Genomic DNA, 18,152 nt, shown 5'->3' on the forward strand with positions numbered 1-18,152 from the left:
TCCTACCTCAGGAAGTACCTGAAGTGTTTCCTTCGTAGCCGGTGTAAGCAACCTAGAATTTCCAATAGGACAATCTTCAAACAATTGAAATAAAACATACAGGTTTCACAGGGCTCTCTACAAAATCAGCAATGACAACAAAAGAACGGTGAGTATGATTTACATGAATATAATAGAATTTAAAGTGTCAATAAAAATCTTTTCACATGATTGCAATGAAAGAAGGCCTTTTTTGGGGCACCTGGGTGGCTCAGTTGGTTAAGTGTCTGCCTTCAGCTCAGGTCATGATCTCAGGGTCCTGGGATCGAGCCCCACATGGGGCTCCCTGCTCAGCGGGGAGCCTGCTTCTCCCTCTCCCTCTGCCTGCCACTCACCCTGTTTGTGCTCTCTCTCTCTGTCAAATAAGTAGATAAAATCTTTAAAAAAAAAAAAAGAAAGAAGGCCTTTTTTTTTTTTTTTTGGTCAAGAGAAAAAAAAATATTGGATTTATTCATTGGCACTCATGTAGTTCACATCCATGGAGGGCTTTGACTCTTGATAGAGAATGAATTAGATTGTATTATATTAATAATAGAATGACAAGCCTCACTTCTGTATATCTACTATCAAAACACTGTTCTCACTGTTGAGTGATCTAATTCAACAGATCTCGATACTTTTCTGAATAAACTTTCACATCTTATTCTATTATTGCTTAAATTATTAATGGATGATAGTTATAGGAATTATCCATTTCTCTCATTCGAACTGATGTCATTGAAGCAACTCAAAGATTGGCTACGTAAATAGCCTTTAAGACTGCTAAGAGAGAAGGTGTATTTATGTTCAATTTCTTTAATTTTGATACTGGGATGGGCAAAGAATACCCATTTCTCAAGTCCATGTTTGGGGGAAGGGAAAACCTGAGAGAAGTTATTTAATTTATTAGTTCATAAATCTCACGCTCTGCCTGAATTATTCTTCATGTTTTCAACATTTCATCCTGCTTTTCATGCTATTCTGGTTTTGGGGTTTTGTTTTTTGTTTTTTGTTTTTTTTCCTGATTTGTTCTGTGTCCAAAGAGACCAAACAGAGCAAGTTACATCATTTGAGCGACACTGTCTAGTGGTTTGCTGTCTGTTTTCCCAATAGAAAGCACTAGCAAGAAATCTGCAGACAGAAAAAACAGATCAGGGTATTTATTTTTTTTCCTATCTTGCCAAAGTTCTGAGAATGGCAGGAGTATATGTGACAGCTCCTGTCAGTTCTTACTTTTTCCACAGATCCAACTCTCTCTCCCAAATCTGAGTTTGGGGAGATTTCCCCCATTTCCTCTTCACATGTAGGGGTTGAAATGATTTTTTGCTAGGCCAAACAAAGAAATAAAATACTGACTAAATTGATAGTTGGATAATAAATATACACTGAGGAATTTTTCTTAAAAGTCAATTTGTCACTGTCGAGATAAAATATTTCTAAAGTATTATTTCAAGTCCAGGAGAGAAAACAACACAACTCCATCATTCTAAATGAAGGCAGGAAAGTCAGTGTATTTTGATGAAAAAGACTCACTTACTGCTACCTGTTTTGATTGTTTGAACATGTTCACGCTACTTGATCAGTATCTGTACCATAATGACTAATAAGTAATGATTAGTACTAGCCCTGATTAGAACTACTAAATGCATTCCTTCTTTAGGATGCACTGATCTCATAGCATACTAACGACATCATCAAAGGCCCTGGGCAAAGTCAACACACAATGTAGACCATGTTCAAAGACTGGGATGAGCAGCAACTTGGGCTCATCTTCAGTGGCTTTCACCTCAACTTGTCATCAGAACAGACAATGAGGAAGTAAAAGATACAAGGTATTAAGGTAAAATCAAACAAGTGGAAGTAACTACCCCATGGTTAGTTCTTCATAGGCATGCACTGATGTTTGATTTTCAAAGCAGGCAAAACAGTGAAGAAGTTGCCTGAATGATGATCTCAGAGCTAGGAGACTGCTGCCTTTTATTACATTAAAGATGAAAGAGGTCATCCCAGCATTTAGGGGTTAAATAATCACATATAAACCAATTACTTGAGGAGATGCAGCAATGTATTTTTGTTTTGTGTTTTCTAAATCTCTAATTTTTGTCCTCGTTGTTGTTTTTCTCAGATATATAGATAAGTGACTACAGCAATGCTAGTAATCATATCCAGAAATTTAATGTTTCAATGATGAAGAGAGTGCAAATCTTCCAGTGGCTTTTAAAAGCAAGAAATTATTTTGTTGCCTACAGGGTTTAGTAGGGTGGGGAGGGGAGTTGCAATCAAACTTTACATCTTGTAAAGACATAAGGTAATTTTTAAACAACTTTAGTCAGATATAATGCACATACTATACGCCTCAAACATTTAAATTATACAACTTTTTAGTATATTCATTGAGTTGTGAAACCATTACCACAATCAATTTTAGACATTTCCATCTCTCCAAAAAGAAATCTTGCATCTACCAGAAGTCACTCCCCAGTTCCTACCAAACCACCCTAGAAAACCACTAATTTACTTTCTCTCTGAATGAATTTGCCTACTCTGGACATTTTAAATGAATGGGATCATAGAACATGTGGTCTTTTATGACTGGCTTCTTTTACGCATATGTATATGTGTTTACATATACATGTTTATAATTTTTATATATTTCCTGATGAATTGATCCATTAGAAATACATCAGCACTGTTTTATAATTATTGCTTTAGGTGGTTTTCTCTTAAATCAGAGAGTAGAAAAGTATTACAAAAGTACTTTTAGACTGATTTATTTTTACCTATGTAGTTATCTTAGCAATGTTATTTATTCTGTTGTGTGGTTTCCAGTTACTGTTTAGTATCCTTTCATTTCAGTCTGAAGGACTCCTTTTAGTATTTCCTGTGGTGAAGCTCTGCTAGAAACAATATATATCAGGTTTTTGGGTTTTTTTAATAGGTTTGCTAGATATAGAATTCTTGCTTTAATTCTTTTTCTTCAAAACCTTTGAATGACAATGCTACTATATTCCAGCCTCCATTATACCTGATGAGGAGTCAGCTAGTAATATTCTTGAGTATGCCCATATGAGTTATGCACTGGAACACACATTGTTCCAAAGTCTGATACAATTAAATTTGAACTTTATGGGTTTTTTTGCCTCAGTCCCTCTTGCACAGATATCCGTGTGGGGCTGCACCACCATGTCTGCCTGCTGGATAAATGGCCACCACCACCGCCTGAACCCAGTTCGGCAATGACTACCAACACTTTAAGGAGCTCAGCAGTGTTACTTTCTCTGTGGTCTGCAGGTGTGTGAAGAATTCCTCCATACAGGAATATGCTGCAAAAATCATCAATACCAAGAAGTTATCTGCCCAGGATCGCCAGAAACTAGAATGTGAGGTCTAAATATTCTGATTTTTGAAACATCATGCACCTTCATGATAGTATTGCTGAAGAAGGGTTTCACAACCTCATGTTTGACCTTGTTACTGGCAAGGAGTTCTTTGAAGAGACTGTGGCTGGAGAGTACCACAGTGAAGCTGGTGCTAGCAACTGTATACATCAAATTCTGGAAAGTATTAGCCACATCCACCAGCCTGACATTGTCCATTAAGATCTGAAGTCTGAGAGCCTTCCGCTGGTAAGTAGATTCAAGAGTGCCAACATGAAGCTGGCTGATTCTGGTCTAGCCATGGAACTATGAGAACAGCAGGCTTGGTTTAATTTTGAAGTCACCCCAGGTTATTTGTCCACTAAGGCCTTGATGAAAGATCCCCATGGAAAACCTGTGGATATTTGGGCCTGTGGGTTCATCTTATATATCCTTCCATTGGGATAGCTTCCTTTCTTGGATGAAGATCAGCACAAGTTAAATCAGCAGATCAAGGCTGGAGCCTATGATTTCCCATCATGAGAGTGGGATACAGTGACCCCTAAAGCAAGAACATAGTTAACCAGAGGCCATAAACCCCACAAAATGCATCTCACCTCACCGGGCTCTCAAGTAGCCATCAGTCTGCAAAAGATTCCCTAATGGCCCATGATGTATCATGAAGAGAATTTGAAGTGTTTGTGCAAGTTTAATGTCCTGAGAAAACCGAAGAGTTTCAGGCTCATAATGATGATTTTCTCTAGGAAATTTTCAGCTGCCAAAAGCATATTGAACAAGCAGACCGACAATGGTGTAAAGGACCAGAAACCACCATGGTGTAGACAGTAGAGTTGGCATGGAGAACTCCATAGAGAGCTGCACCACCACCATGAAAGCTGAGGACAGAAAAGTGCACAAATAAATTATCAAGATCATCGAACAATGGACTGAGGTTGTTAACAATGAGGTCCCTGAGACCTACAGGATGATTTGTGATTTAAGCTTTACTTTTTTTTTGAGCTCCAGGCCTAGGATAACCACACAGAGGGGCTGGATTTCCATAAATCTTATTTTGAGAATCTCCTACCTCAAAGCAACAAGCCCATTCACACCACCATCCTGAACCCACACATGTACATTCGTGATTCATGTATGCACCTTGTGTCCCCTACATCCACCTCATCCAGTACAGTGATGGGCAAGGTCAGCCTCTCACCAGCCAGTTGGAAACCTTGGTCTGGCAAGGTTGGGATGGCAAGTAGCTCAGTGTCCTCTACCACTGCTATAGTGAGCTCAGCCACAGAGGCATTAGGAGCTGCCAGCCAGCCAGAGGTCACTGAGCCTCTGCAGCCAGTGCTTCTGGAGAACCTGAGGGACAGAGGCGGTCCTGTTCATTTGAGGTTTAAAACAAATTACAAGGCAGCCCTGCCACCTGCCCTTTATGTCTGTGTCTGCTCTACTGAGTTGTTTTTCACAGTTAAGGGAAAAAAAAGAAAGAAAGAAAAAAGATTGTTTGGAAAAAATGGAATTCATATGGTGGTTCTATTTCATTTTCTGAGGAACCTCCACGCTGATTTCCATAATGGCTATAGCAGTTTACATTCCCACCAACAGGGCATGAGCGTTCCCTTTTGTCCACATCCTCACCAGCATTTCTTATTTCATGTCTTTTGATAATAGCCATTCTGACAGATGTGAAGTGATATCTTATTGATGGTTTTGATGTGCATTTCCCTGATGATGAGTGATGAGCTTTTTTTCATGTGCCTGTTGGCCGTCTGTATGTCTCTTTTGGAAAAATATCTATTCAGATCCTCTGTTCCATTTTTAAGTCAGATAATCTGGGGTATTTTTGTTGTTGTTATTGAGTTGTATGAGTTCTTTATGTATTTTAGATATCAACCCCTTATCAGATATGACTTACAAATATTTTCTCCCATTCAATACAGTGTAGGGAATATAGTCAGTAATATTGTATTAATTTTGTATAGTGACAGATGGTAACTACGCTTGTCATGGCAATCATTTTGCGATGTATACAAATGTCAAATCACTATATTGTGCATTTGAAACTAAATTGTATGTCAGTTATACCAATTTTAAAAAGAAATAGAGAGAGAGAATCCAGACCAAAAAAAAAAAAAAGTTTTTAAGGCCATTCTGGGGGACTTGATCTGGTTCCAAGCAAACTCTTCTCAGCTATATTTTTGCCTGGATCTCTGTTAAAATGCTGACTGGTTGAAGTTTGGATTGTTGTTCTCATGGAGCTACCAGCCTCCTCTTAATTGCTTACTACCAAAATTTCCATTGTTTACAACAGTGCCCTTATGCTTAAACTTCCTCATGCTCCTTTCCAAATACAGCCTGATTCCTTGGGGAGAGGTCTTTGTTCTTACTGCCTTCCTCTCCTCCTGTGTAAATCTTGTGCACCACTCCTGGAGTTGAGATAAGGGCAGAGACAGTGGCTGAATTGTCTTAGAATGAAACCTTTGCTTTACAAACAGGGCTCTGTGCAAGGGCAGCCTCTACTGGCATAAAACCTCTATCCCGTGAATAATGGTTAAGCAAGGATGTTAGGGCCACTGTACCTGGAGTAGACCCCCCTTCTTATGAGTTGAGGATAGACGGGAGAAGGGAACCCCAGATCTCTCATTGTCTATTATCTGAAATACAGCTCCTGCAACATAGAACTGGGGAGAAAAAGAATTGCTGATGTCTTTCATCCCCTGGAGAGACTGTAGCCCTAGTCTGTGACTGAGAGAGAAAGGGAACCCTTTAGAACTCCCACCTGAGTAAGGATTCCATCATACTGAGCTGGCTAGGTTTGAAAAGAGTAGTGGCTCAGGTCCCCACTCCCTTGATATTTTTACCAACACTTAGTAGAATTTGTTTGTGTCCTTAGGACAATACCGAGGGGCGTTAAATGTTTTTTTTGTTGTTGTTTGTTTTTTATAATTTTCACCAGTAAAGTTTGTTTCTCTTGAGAAAGGGTCCTCTGCCATCCCAGATGTCATTAAAATCAATTCCCCCTCCCCCAAACAAACATACTATTAGAAGGAATGTAATTCTCATTACTATATTTGAATAGTTATGTATGAAATACATTTTGGGGAATGAACTACTGTTCTTTACAATACATCATGATATTTTGGGTATATTAAATAATTGAAATACATGTGAAGTTATTTAGCATAGGAGCTGGCATATATATGGTTCTTTATAAATTATTCTTCTTTCTGAATGTTTTGGGGGGTCATTTTGTGATTATAATTAATCTAAAACTCATCTTGTCTTCAACATAAGCTTGAAAGAGCTTTTTAAAGTTTTCTGTTCTATCAAAAGAGAACAGATGTTGGTAAGGAAACTTTCTGGAAATTATAATGTCTCATATTTAATTTTCAAAAGTGTGAAATATGTTTAGTTATATATGTTTTTATATCAATAATTATTTTTATGCTGATGTTCACATATGTATGTTTTTCTTACATCTGTTATTTCTGCATGGAGAAATGCATCCAACTAGTATTTTTAATCCTTACTGAGCCCTCAAAGAACCATGTAGGTGAAAGCAATAACCCCATTAATATCACAAGAGTGCCAGTCTCCTCCTAGGTTCACCCCAGTACTTGATTTAATCAATTTTATCTTGTTCCTGGTCTGCAGTTTCATTCTTTTAGATTTGTGCACTGATTAAGGTGTTTTTGCCTTGGAACTTCTTAAGTATGTAACTGAGATTTACTTTTTGGCTTTTCTCACTTTTACCTATTTATGAGATTTGATATTAATCCTGGCTTCTCCTCACATGCATGAGAAGAAGTAAAAATATTAAATTAACCACTTCATCAACTCCATGAGCCAAATAACACTTTGTCTACATTGCAAATTGTTATAAACCAAAACAAACTTTTAAAGAATATTTATTTTATTATTGTAATGAATTATTTTAAGCTGTTTGAATTAGACATAGACCCCAAAATTAAACTGGACTATTATTATTTTTTTTTTAATGATTTTTTATTATATTATGTTAGTCACCATACAGTACATCCCCGGTTTCCAATGTAAGGCTCAATGATTCATTAGTTCTGTATAACACCCAGTGCACCATGCAATACGTGCCCTCCTTACTACCCATCACCGGTCTATCCCATTCCCCCACCCCCCTCCCCTCTGAAGTCCTCAGTTTGTTTCTCATAGTCCATAGTCTCTCATGTTTCATTCCCCCTTCTGATTACCCCCCCTTTCTTTATCCCTTTCTTCCCCTACTGATCATCCTAGTTCTTATGTTCCATAGATGAGAGAAATCATATGATAGTTGTCTTTCTCTGCTTGACTTATTTCACTTAGCATTATCTCCTCCAGTGCCGTCCATGTTGTAGCAAATGTTGAGAACTCGTTCTTTCTGATAGCTGAGTAATATTCCATCGTATATATGGACCACAACTTCTTAATCCAGTCATCTGTTGAAGGGCATCTTGGCTCCTTCCACGATTTAGCTATTGTGGACATTGCTGCTATGAACATTGGGGCGCATATGGCCCTTCTCTTCACTACGTCTGTATCTTTGGGGTAAACACCCAGTAGTGCAATGGCTGGATCATAGGGTAGCTCAATTTTTAACTTTTTAAGGGACCTCCACACTGTTTTCCAGAGTGGCTGTACCAACTTGCATTCCCACCAACAATGTAGGAGGGATCCCCTTTCTCCACATCCTCTCCAACAATTGTTGTTTCTTGCCTTGTCTATTTTTGCCATTCTAACTGGCGTAAGGTGGTATCTCAGTGTGGTTTTGATTTGAATTTCCTTGATGGCTAATGATTTTGAACATTTTTTCATGTGTCTGTTAGCCATTTGTATGTCTTCATTGGAAAAGTGTCTGTTCATATCTTCTGCCCATTTTTTGATTTGTTTATTTGTTTCTCGTGTATTGAGTTTCAGAAGTTCTTTGTAGATCTTGGATACCAGTCCTTTATCTGTAGTGTCATTTGCAAATATATTCTCCCATTCCGTGGGCTGCCTCTTAGTTTTTCTGACTGTTTCCTTGGCTGTGCAGAAACTTTTAATCTTGATGAAGTCCCATAAATTCATTTTATCTTTTGTTTCTCTTGCCTTTGGGGATGTGTCATGAAAAAGGTTGCTTTGGCCGATGTCGTAGAGGTTGTTGCCTATGTTCTCCTCTAGAATTTTGATGGATTCCTGTCTCACATCGAGGTCTTTCATCCATTTGGAGTTTATTTTTGTGTATGGTGTGAGATAGTGGTCAAGTTTCATTCTCTTGCATGTAGCTGTCCAATTTTCCCAGCACCATTTATTGAAGAGACTGTCTTTTTCCCACCGGATGTTTTTTCCTGCTTTATCAAATATTAGTTGCCCAAAGAGCCGAGGGTCCATTTCTGGGCTCTCTATTCTGTTCCATTGGTCTATGTGTCTGTTTTTGTGCCAGTACCATGCTGTCTTTGTGATCACAGCTTTGTAGTACAGCTCGAAATCCGGCATTGTGATGCCCCCAGCTTTGTTTTTCCTTTTCAACAGTTCCTTGGAGATTCAGGGCCTTTTCTGTTTCCATACAAATTTAAGGACTGTTTGTTCCAGTTCTTTGAAAAATGTCTTTGGTATTTTGATCGGGATAGCATTGAAAGTGTAGATTGCTCTGGGTAGCATGGACATTTTAACTATGTTAATTCTTCCGATCCATGAGCATGGAATATCTTTCCATCTTTTTATGTCTTCCTCAATGTCTTTCAAGAGTGATTTATAGTTTCTAGAATATAGGTCCTTTACGTCTCTGGTTAAGTTAATTCCAAGGTAACGTATGGTTTTTGGTGCTATTGTAAATGGGATGGATTCCCTAATTTCTCTTTCTTCGGTCTCGTTATTCGTGTATAGAAATGCAACTGATTTCTGAGCATTGATTTTGTATCCTGCCACGTTACTGAATTGCTCTATAACTTCTAATAGTTTGGGAGTGGCTTCTTTTGGGTTTTCCATATAGAGTATCATGTCATCTGCGAAGAGAGACATTTTGACTTCTTCTTTGCCAATTTGAATACCTTTGATCCCTTTTTGTCTTCTGATTGCTGTTGCAAGGACTTCTAGTACTATGTTGAATAATAGTGGCGAGAGTGGGCATCCTTGTCGTGTTCCTGATCTTAAGGGAAAGGCTTCCAGCTTTTCCCCATTGAGAATAATATTTGCAGTAGGCTTTTCATAGATGGCTTTTATGAGATTGAGAAATGTACCTTCTATTCCTACACTCTGAAGGGTTTTAATCAGGAAAGGATGCTGTATTTTGTCAAATGCTTTTTCGGCATCGATTGAGAGGATCATATGGTTCCTGAGTCTTTTCTTGTTGATATGATGTATCACGCTGATTGATTTGCGAATATTGAACCACGCTTGCATCCCAGGTATGAATCCCACTTGATCGTGATGGATAATCCTTTTAATGTATTGTTGGATTCTATTAGCAAGTATCTTGTTGAGGATTTTGGCGTCCATATTCATTAGGGAAATCGGTCTGTAATTCTCCTTTTTGATGGGGTCTTTGCCTGGTTTGGGGATCAAGGTAATATTGGCCTCATAGAATGAGTTTGGTAGCTTTCCTTCTGTTTCTATTTTTTGAAATAGCTTTAGGAGAATAGGTATTATTTCTTCTTTGAATGTTTGGTAGAATTCCCCAGGAAAACCGTCCGGGCCTGGAGTTTTGTTGTTTGGAAGGTTGTTTATCACTGACTCAATCTCTTCATAATTAATTGGCCTGTTTAAGGAATCAATTTCTTCCGGTTTCAATCTTGGTAGTTTATAGGTTTCCAGGAAGGATTCCATCTCTTCCAGATTGCTTAGTTTATTGGCATATAGCTGTTGATAAAAATTTCTAATAATCCTTCCAATTTCAATGGTGCTCGTCGTGACCTCTCCTTTTTCATTCATAATTTTAATAATCTGGGTCCTTTCTCTTTTCTTTTGGATAAGTCTTGCCAGTGGTCTGTCAATTTTATTGATTCTCTCAAAGAACCAGCTTCTAGTCCTGTTGATCTGCTCTACTGTACTTCTGGTTTCTGCTTGATTGATTTCAGCTCTAATTTTGGTCAGCTGCTTCCTCGTGCGTGGATTAGGCCTGTCCCTCTGTTGCTGTTCCAGCTTCTTGAGGTGAGAATATAAAAACTGCATTTTAGATTTTTCTATTCTTTTGAGTGAGGCTTGGATGGCTATGTATTTCCCCCTTAGGACTGCCTTTGCAGTATCCCATAGGTTTTGGACTGTTGTATTTTCATTCTCATTGGTCTCCATAAATTGTTTAATTTGATTTTTGATTTCCTGGTTTATCGAGTCATTCCTGAGCAGGATGGTTCTTAGTCTCCAAGTGTTTGAGTTTCTTCCAAATTTTTCCTTGTGGTTGAGTTCCAATTTCAGAGCGTTGTGGTCTGAGAATATGCAGGGGATAATTTCAATCTTTTGGTATCGGTTGAGACCTGTTTTGTGTCCCAGAACATGGTCTATTCTTGAGAATGTTCCATGGGCATTAGAATAGAATGAGTATTCTTTGGTTTTGGGGTGTAGCGTTCTATATATATCTATGAGGTCCAACTCATCGAGTATGGCATTCAAAGCCTTTGATTCTTTGCTTAGTTTTTGCCAGGGTGTTCTGTCTATTTCTGATAGTGGAGTGTTGAGGTCCCCTACTATTAATGTATTTTTATTTATATGTCTCTTTATTCTGGTTAAGAGTTGGCTTGTGTATCTTGCTGCTCCCCTGTTGGGGGCATATATATTTGTAATTGTCATATCCACTTGTTGAATACTTCCCTTAAGAATAATATAGTGCCCCTCTGCGTCTCTAACTATAGTCTGTAGTTTAAAATCCAATTTATCTGATAAGAGAATTGCTACCCCAGCTTTCTTTTGAGGTCCATTTGCGTGAAAGATGGTACTCCATCCCCTTACTCTCAGTCTGAATGCATCCTTGGGTTCGAAAGGAGTCTCTTGTAGACAGCAAATGGATGGGTCATTTCTTTTTATCCAATCTGCAACCCTGTGGCGTTTTATGGGATGGTTCAAACCATTTACATTAAGACTGATTACTGAGAGATATGATTTTAATGTTGCCATGTTGCCAGTAAAGTCTTTGTTTGTATTGGCTGTGACTTTCTGTTCTGTATCACTCTTGGGGCCTTTTTACTTTTATAGAACCCCCCGTAATATCTCCTGTAGGGCTGGTTTCATGGTTACAAAATTGGTTAGTGACTGGCGATTCTGAAATGTCTTTATTTCTCCATCAATTCTGAATGACAGCCTTGCTGGATAAAGGATCCTTGGCTGCATGTTTTTCTCTGAAAGAGCTTTAAATATGCTCCCCCAACCCTTTCTCTCATTCCAGGTCTGTGTAGACAGGTCTGACGTAATTCTGATGCTTTTGCCTTGGTACGTGAGAAATTTCTTTGCCCTGGCCGCTTTCAATACTGTATCCTTGCATCTAATATTTGCGAATTGCACTATGACGTGACGTGGCGTAGGTTTGTCATGGTTGAGCTTGGGAGGGGTCCTCTCTGCCTCTTGGACACGAATTTTTGTTTCCCTTGCTAGATTAGGGAAGTTTTCAGCTACAATTTGTTCAAATATCTCTTCTAGACCTCTGTTTTTCTCCACCCCCTCGGGGATGCCGATGATTCTAACATTGGATCGTTTCATTGAGTCAGTAATTTCCCGTAACCTACATTCGTGGGCGTGGATTTTTTTAAGACCATCTTCTATTTTCACTTTTTCCTCTATTAACCCATCCTCCAATTCACTAACCCGTTCCTCTGCTTCTGCGACCCTGGCCGTCAGAGCCTCTAGTTTTGCCTGCATTTGGCTCATAGAATTTTTAATTTCTGTCAGGTTCGCTCTCATTTCTGTCCTTAAGGATTCTATATTCTCAGTAACCTTTTCGTTAATAGTTTTTTCAATTCTACTCATCATTTTGACCATCGTTACTCTGAATTCCATTTCTGATACTTTGGTTACATCCATATCCATTATTTCTGTGGCAGAGGCCACAGACTCACTGTCTTTTCTTTGTTGGGGGGGGCTTCTCCTTCTTGTCATTCTGATGAAGAGAGGTTGCGGGGTTTCCAGAGCCCAAATTCTTGACTGGGTCCCAGGCCGTGCCCCTTGTTTTATAGGGATCTTAGGGATGTGGGCTTCTTCTTTAAAGATATTATTTATTTATTTATGTGGCAGCCAACCAGCGAGAGAGGGAACACAAGCAGGGGAGTGGGAGAGGAAGAAGCAGGCTCCCAGCGGAGGAGCCCGATGAGGGACTCCTTTCCGGAACGCCGGGATCACGCCCTAAGCCGAAGGCAGGCGCTCAATGACTGCGCCACCCAGGCGCCCGGGTTGTGGGCTTCTTGATTTTTCAGCCTGCCTTCTGTGTTCTGGGGGAGGGGCCTGCTGCGCCGATACTCAGGCAGCCCTGTTTGGGTAGAGTCTCGGCATCCCCTGCGAGGGGGGATGGGGATGGGCACTCCCTGAGCCGGTATTTCCAGGCTTTTGTTCTCTGGCGGCTTTCCCTGGCGGTTTGCTGTGCCTCTTCTGAGAGTCAGAGCAGCAGCGGCCGAATTTCAGCCTCTGTCACAGAACAGAGGGATTGCGGCCCGTTCTCTACTAATGTTCTGGCCACTTTAACTCTGTTTCTGTTGGTGCTGCTCAACCCTGCAGCGTCCCGGGATGTGCGCCCCACACCCGGCGTCCCAGCCCTCACTTCCAGGACCGGCGCGTCTCTGTCCTTTGTGTTTCTAATGCCGCCAGCCGCCCTGCGCGCTCCCGGATCTCCCGGTCTCAGTCTGGATCCAGAGAGCGCACCAGGATTCCGGTGTTCCGCGAGATGCCTGGTGGCGCGCACCCGGCTCACGGTCTCAGTCTGCTGTTTTGCGGGTGCCAACCGCGAGCCCCGCCCGCTCTCCCGTGCAAGTGGCTGCCGCTTCCCGGCGCCCGAACGCGGTGGCTCCCTCCCCCTTCCGTTTATCTTCCGATATCTGTGCACGGTTTCATGGCTCCCCGCTTCGTACCTCAATACTCAGCGCTGGAGATGTTCATTTGTAGAGATCCAGATGCGTCTTCCTGCGTCTCAGGCTGGTTCCGTGGTTGTTTAGGCTGGTCGGGTACCTATCCAGCTCGACTCGGAGGACCGGCTGAAAACGGTGTCTCCTACTCCTCCCTGGACTATTATTTTTATCTTTAAAAGTGCTATAGGAATTATAGAGAGAACCTCTCTCAGGGGTGGCAAAACTGGGGTAGAGATCAAGAAAAAGGCAGAATATAAGCCAGAATTTAAGGGATTCCAATAAAAGAAGAGAATCCTGAGTGAGTGAATTAATGAACATTTGTGTAAGTGAAAACCTTAAAATTAATAAAACTTGCCAGATATTCTTAGTGAATAGAGATTTTTTTTTCTCCAAAATTTTATTTAAACTCAAGTTAATTAACATATAGTATAGTATTAGTTTCAGGAGTAGAATCTAGTAATTCATCATTTACATATAACACCCAGTGCTCATCACAACATGTGCCCTCCTTAACCCCAATACCCATTTACCCCAGCCCCTGCCCACCTCCCCTCCAACAACCCTCAGTTTGTTCTCTATAGTTGAGTCTCTTATGGTTTGCCTCCGTGTCTGTTTTTATCTTATTTTATTTTTCTTTCCCTTCTCCTATGTTCATCTGTTTTGTTTCTTAAATTCCACATATGAGTGAAACCATATGGTATCTGTCTTTCTCTGACTGACTTATTTCACTTAGCATAATACTCTCTAGCTCCACCCACATCATTAGAAATGGGAAGATTTCATTCTTTTTGATGGCTGAGTGATATCCTATTGTATACATACAACACATCTTTATCTGTTCATCGGCCAATGGACTTTTGGGGTCTTTCCATACTTTGGCTGTTGTTGATAATTGACTAGAGGTCTTTTGGAAGCAACACGGAAAGATCGTTTTTGCGAGACAAGTTGAATTCCGATTGTGGAAGGTTTGGTCTCTCCTTCAATAAGTAAAAAACTCAACACGTGTTGTTATTGCTGTTGCTTTGTTTTTCTCAGGAGTAGAGGAAGCTGATACATTAAGGAAATGCAAGTGAATATTATGAATTATTGATAAAGAAGACTTGGACAGAAGCACAAGTTAGGGACTAGTTTCCATTATCTAAGCCTGGGTTGATAAGGAGCTAAGCATGGGAAGTAGCTCTGGGAATGGAAAGAGAGGAGCCAGATGTGAAAAAAGTCACAAAGTCAGGACCAACAGGCCTTCAGAAGGAAGCTAGAAGCATCAAGTAAAAGCAATGCTTTGCAAAATAAGATAGGAAAAAAAATAGAAAGTGTTTGGTCATGGGGATTTTAGATCTATGCATATTATGCACAACAGGTAATACCCTGCACTACAAAAGATCTAAAATCTAAAGTAATAAGCAGAGAATGTGGTATATTATATCCAGAGATAATAAAACTTCATAGCCTCAAGTGTGTGCTGTGAAATTTCCTTTATAAAACATTAATTATATGAATGTGTCACATTAAGCAGTTCTTGGAAAGAATTCTTATGTTCCACTCAGAAAGCTGGATTGATTTTTCTACTCGTGAACAGTGCAAATTTAGTTAAAATATTGCTTCTCAAGGATTTTACTTTCATGTGTAAGGGATTATTTAATATTGGCTATCAATTCAGGTAACAATTATTTCCAATGGGCAATCTGTTCTTAAGATATATGGAACCGATTAGAAAATCCCTGTAGGTTGAATATTTAATTATAAACAGTCTAATTAACTTAATTTCTCCTAATACTATAGTCTGAAATTTTGCAGAAGTCAGAAAGATAGACTTTCCCATTCAAGACACATGATTTATCAAAATTGCTCAGTGTGGAAAAAAATATTATAATTCTCCATATTCTGGAAGTTTATACATTTGGCAAAATGTAATAGTTCTTGTGATTTATGACTTGAAATTTATTAATTTTCATTACTAGAACTAATTATGGCCATTTCTACTTACTATTTCCCTCATTAGAAAGCTCCAGTGCACGTCATCAGTCAATTAATGACTCGTTGCTCTCACTATCTTATCTGCTGTGTTATATTAACTTCATGAGTAGTGAAGGGTTTAAGTATTTAGACAATTTTGATTACTACTATTTGTAAGGGAAAAGCAACTAAAATTGTAAAAAGGTGATCTGCATCACATCCAGGTTTTCTTAAGCCTAAAGCTTACATTTTGGAAGTATTTTTTAAGGGAACAAAGTTTTTAATTTATTTGGAAGCATCTAAATAAAAATCAGGAACTTGAAAGGGCCCACATGAATGAGAGGTCACAAAATGTATGCATCATGACAAATCTGCTTCAAAGGAATACAATTGTCACTATGATATCTGAAAGGTGACACAAATCAATTTCAGTGAAAAGTTTTCTAATGTGGCATACTAGGAAAAGTAGATGAACTAAAGACCTTTTTTTATTGTCTTAATAAAACCTGTGGCCAGAAAGTGGTATATCTCTGTTCTTTAATTTTGTATTACCAAGTTAGCTTACAGAATGTTTACCAAAAATTAAAACTTCTCATCCTTAATACCTTGAGCATAATGTTGTAGCTAATAATACACCAATGGCATATCAGTATAAATTCTGGAAGGAAGAGAATACCCATGACAAAAATAAAAGCAGATATCATTGTTACCGGGGAGCTATTTGCAACACTTGCATTTGACAAAAGGCAAACATTACAAACATATAAAGAATTCCTACAAAGCCACAAGAAAAAGACACATACTGGTGGTAAAACAAAAGAAGTAACCAAAATAGCCAGTAAATATTCAAATGATACTTCAATAATCATCAGAGAAAGACAACCTGAACCACAATATTCTATGACTAGACCATCACCAGAATAAGGAAAATGAAAAGATAGACAATACTAAGTTCTGGCTGGGATGTAGGATAGCCAGAGCTACCATACACTGCTGTGAGTGAGAATACGTATGTCTTTTACACTATCTACTAAATCCCAATGAGCACCTACCCCATTACTCTGCAATTCCATTCCTTGGTATATACTCAACAGAAATACAAGTACCTTTTCTCTAAATTACATGTGTTAGAATGTCATAGTAGTGCTATTCATAGTATAGCAAAACTCTAAAATTCTAGTGTCTATCATCATTAGAAAGGTAGGTAAATTGTGGAATACTTGTGTAATCAAATACTATACAGTGTGAAATAAACTAGGTAATACTTATACAACATGGATTATGCTCACAAATATAATATTAAGGTAAAGGAACCAGACAGAAAAGAACACATACCGAATGATGACATTTCTTTTTTTTCTTTTTTCTTCCAAATTTTTGTTTAAATTCTAGGTAACATACAGTGCAATATTGGTTTCAGGAGTACAATTCAGTGATTCATCACTCACATACAACACCCAGTGCTGATCATGACAAGTACCCTCCTTAATACCCATCATCATTTAGCCCATCTCCCACTCACCTCCCCCCATCAACCCTCAGATTGTTTTTTATCATGAAGAGTCTTTTATGTTACCTCCCCTCTCTCTCTCTTTTTTTTCCCTTCCCACACATTCATGTTTTGTTTCCTAAATTCCACATGTGAGTGAAATCATATGGTATTTGTCTTTCTCTGACTGACGTATTTCACTTAGCATAATACATTCTACCTCTATCCACATTGTTGCAAATGGAAAATTTCATTCTTTTTATGGCTGAGTAATATTCCACTGTGTGTGTGTGTGTGTGTATATATATATATATATATATATATATATATATATATATACACCACATCTTTATCCATTCATCAGTCAATGTACACTTGGGCTCTTTCCATAATTTGGCTATTATTGGTAATGCTGCTATAAACATTGGGGTGCATGTACCCCTGCAAATCCATACTTTTGTATCCTTTCAGAAAATACCTAGTAATGCAACTGCTGGGTAATAGGGTAGTTCTATTTTCTTTAACTTTTTGAGGAATATCCATGCTGTTTTTCAGAGTGGATGCTTTTCAAAGCCAACAAAACTATTCTTTAGAAATTAATATTGTGCTTCCCTTTATAGAAGAGGGAGGTAGCATGAGAAGCCTTCTGAAGTACAGGAGAGTCCCTTACCTGATCTCTTGGTTATCACAAAGTCAACTTTTTGGTCATTTATTTATGCTTTTTTTTTTTCACTTTTTTCAATGTATGCTCAACTAAGCAATAGAAATTTTAAAAAAAATCTTCAAGAGGAGAGGAAGGAAAGAAAAGATTCAGAAATTGTAACCTTTAGTTTTTTGTCCTTTTTTTAAAATTTGATCATGAAAGACTAAAAGGATGTTTGCACAAATAGCAATGAGACATTTAGAAAGATTATTATTTTATGGTCATGCTAAAATTAGTGTATAAAATATGAGGTTTACTCCTGTATAAATGGATATTTCAAAGAATTTACTTGAACTCAGACATTCCTTAGAATTGAAACAATTTATAAGTGTCAGCTAGTGTGTATAGGTTTGTTTTGTTTTGTTTTGTTGTGGTTCACCATCGCAAAAGTTGTCGAATGCTTGAATTGGAGCTACAATATCGGCATTTAAACTATACACATTTCACTTTCCTTGTGTCTGTGAAAAGAAGGGATTTTTGAAAGAGAAAATGGAGAAAGATCTTTAAAACCTGAGTTTCTTTGGAAGAAAAGTGGCCTAAGCAGCAATTTAGCCTTAAGTTATTGTTTCTTTCTTATGATCATAAGAAAA

At 38.6% G+C, this 18,152-nt stretch overlaps 1 pseudogene; it reads left to right on the forward strand.

The window, feature by feature from the left end:
• Positions 1–3,220: 3,220 nt before the first annotated feature.
• LOC123002015 (calcium/calmodulin-dependent protein kinase type II subunit gamma-like) lies at positions 3,221–4,714 on the forward strand (annotated as a pseudogene).
• The last annotated feature ends 13,438 nt before the right edge of the window (positions 4,715–18,152 follow it).

This window comes from Ursus arctos, unplaced genomic scaffold, assembly GCF_023065955.2.
Source record: "Ursus arctos isolate Adak ecotype North America unplaced genomic scaffold, UrsArc2.0 scaffold_2, whole genome shotgun sequence".
In the NCBI taxonomy this organism is placed as follows: Eukaryota; Metazoa; Chordata; class Mammalia; order Carnivora; family Ursidae; genus Ursus; species Ursus arctos.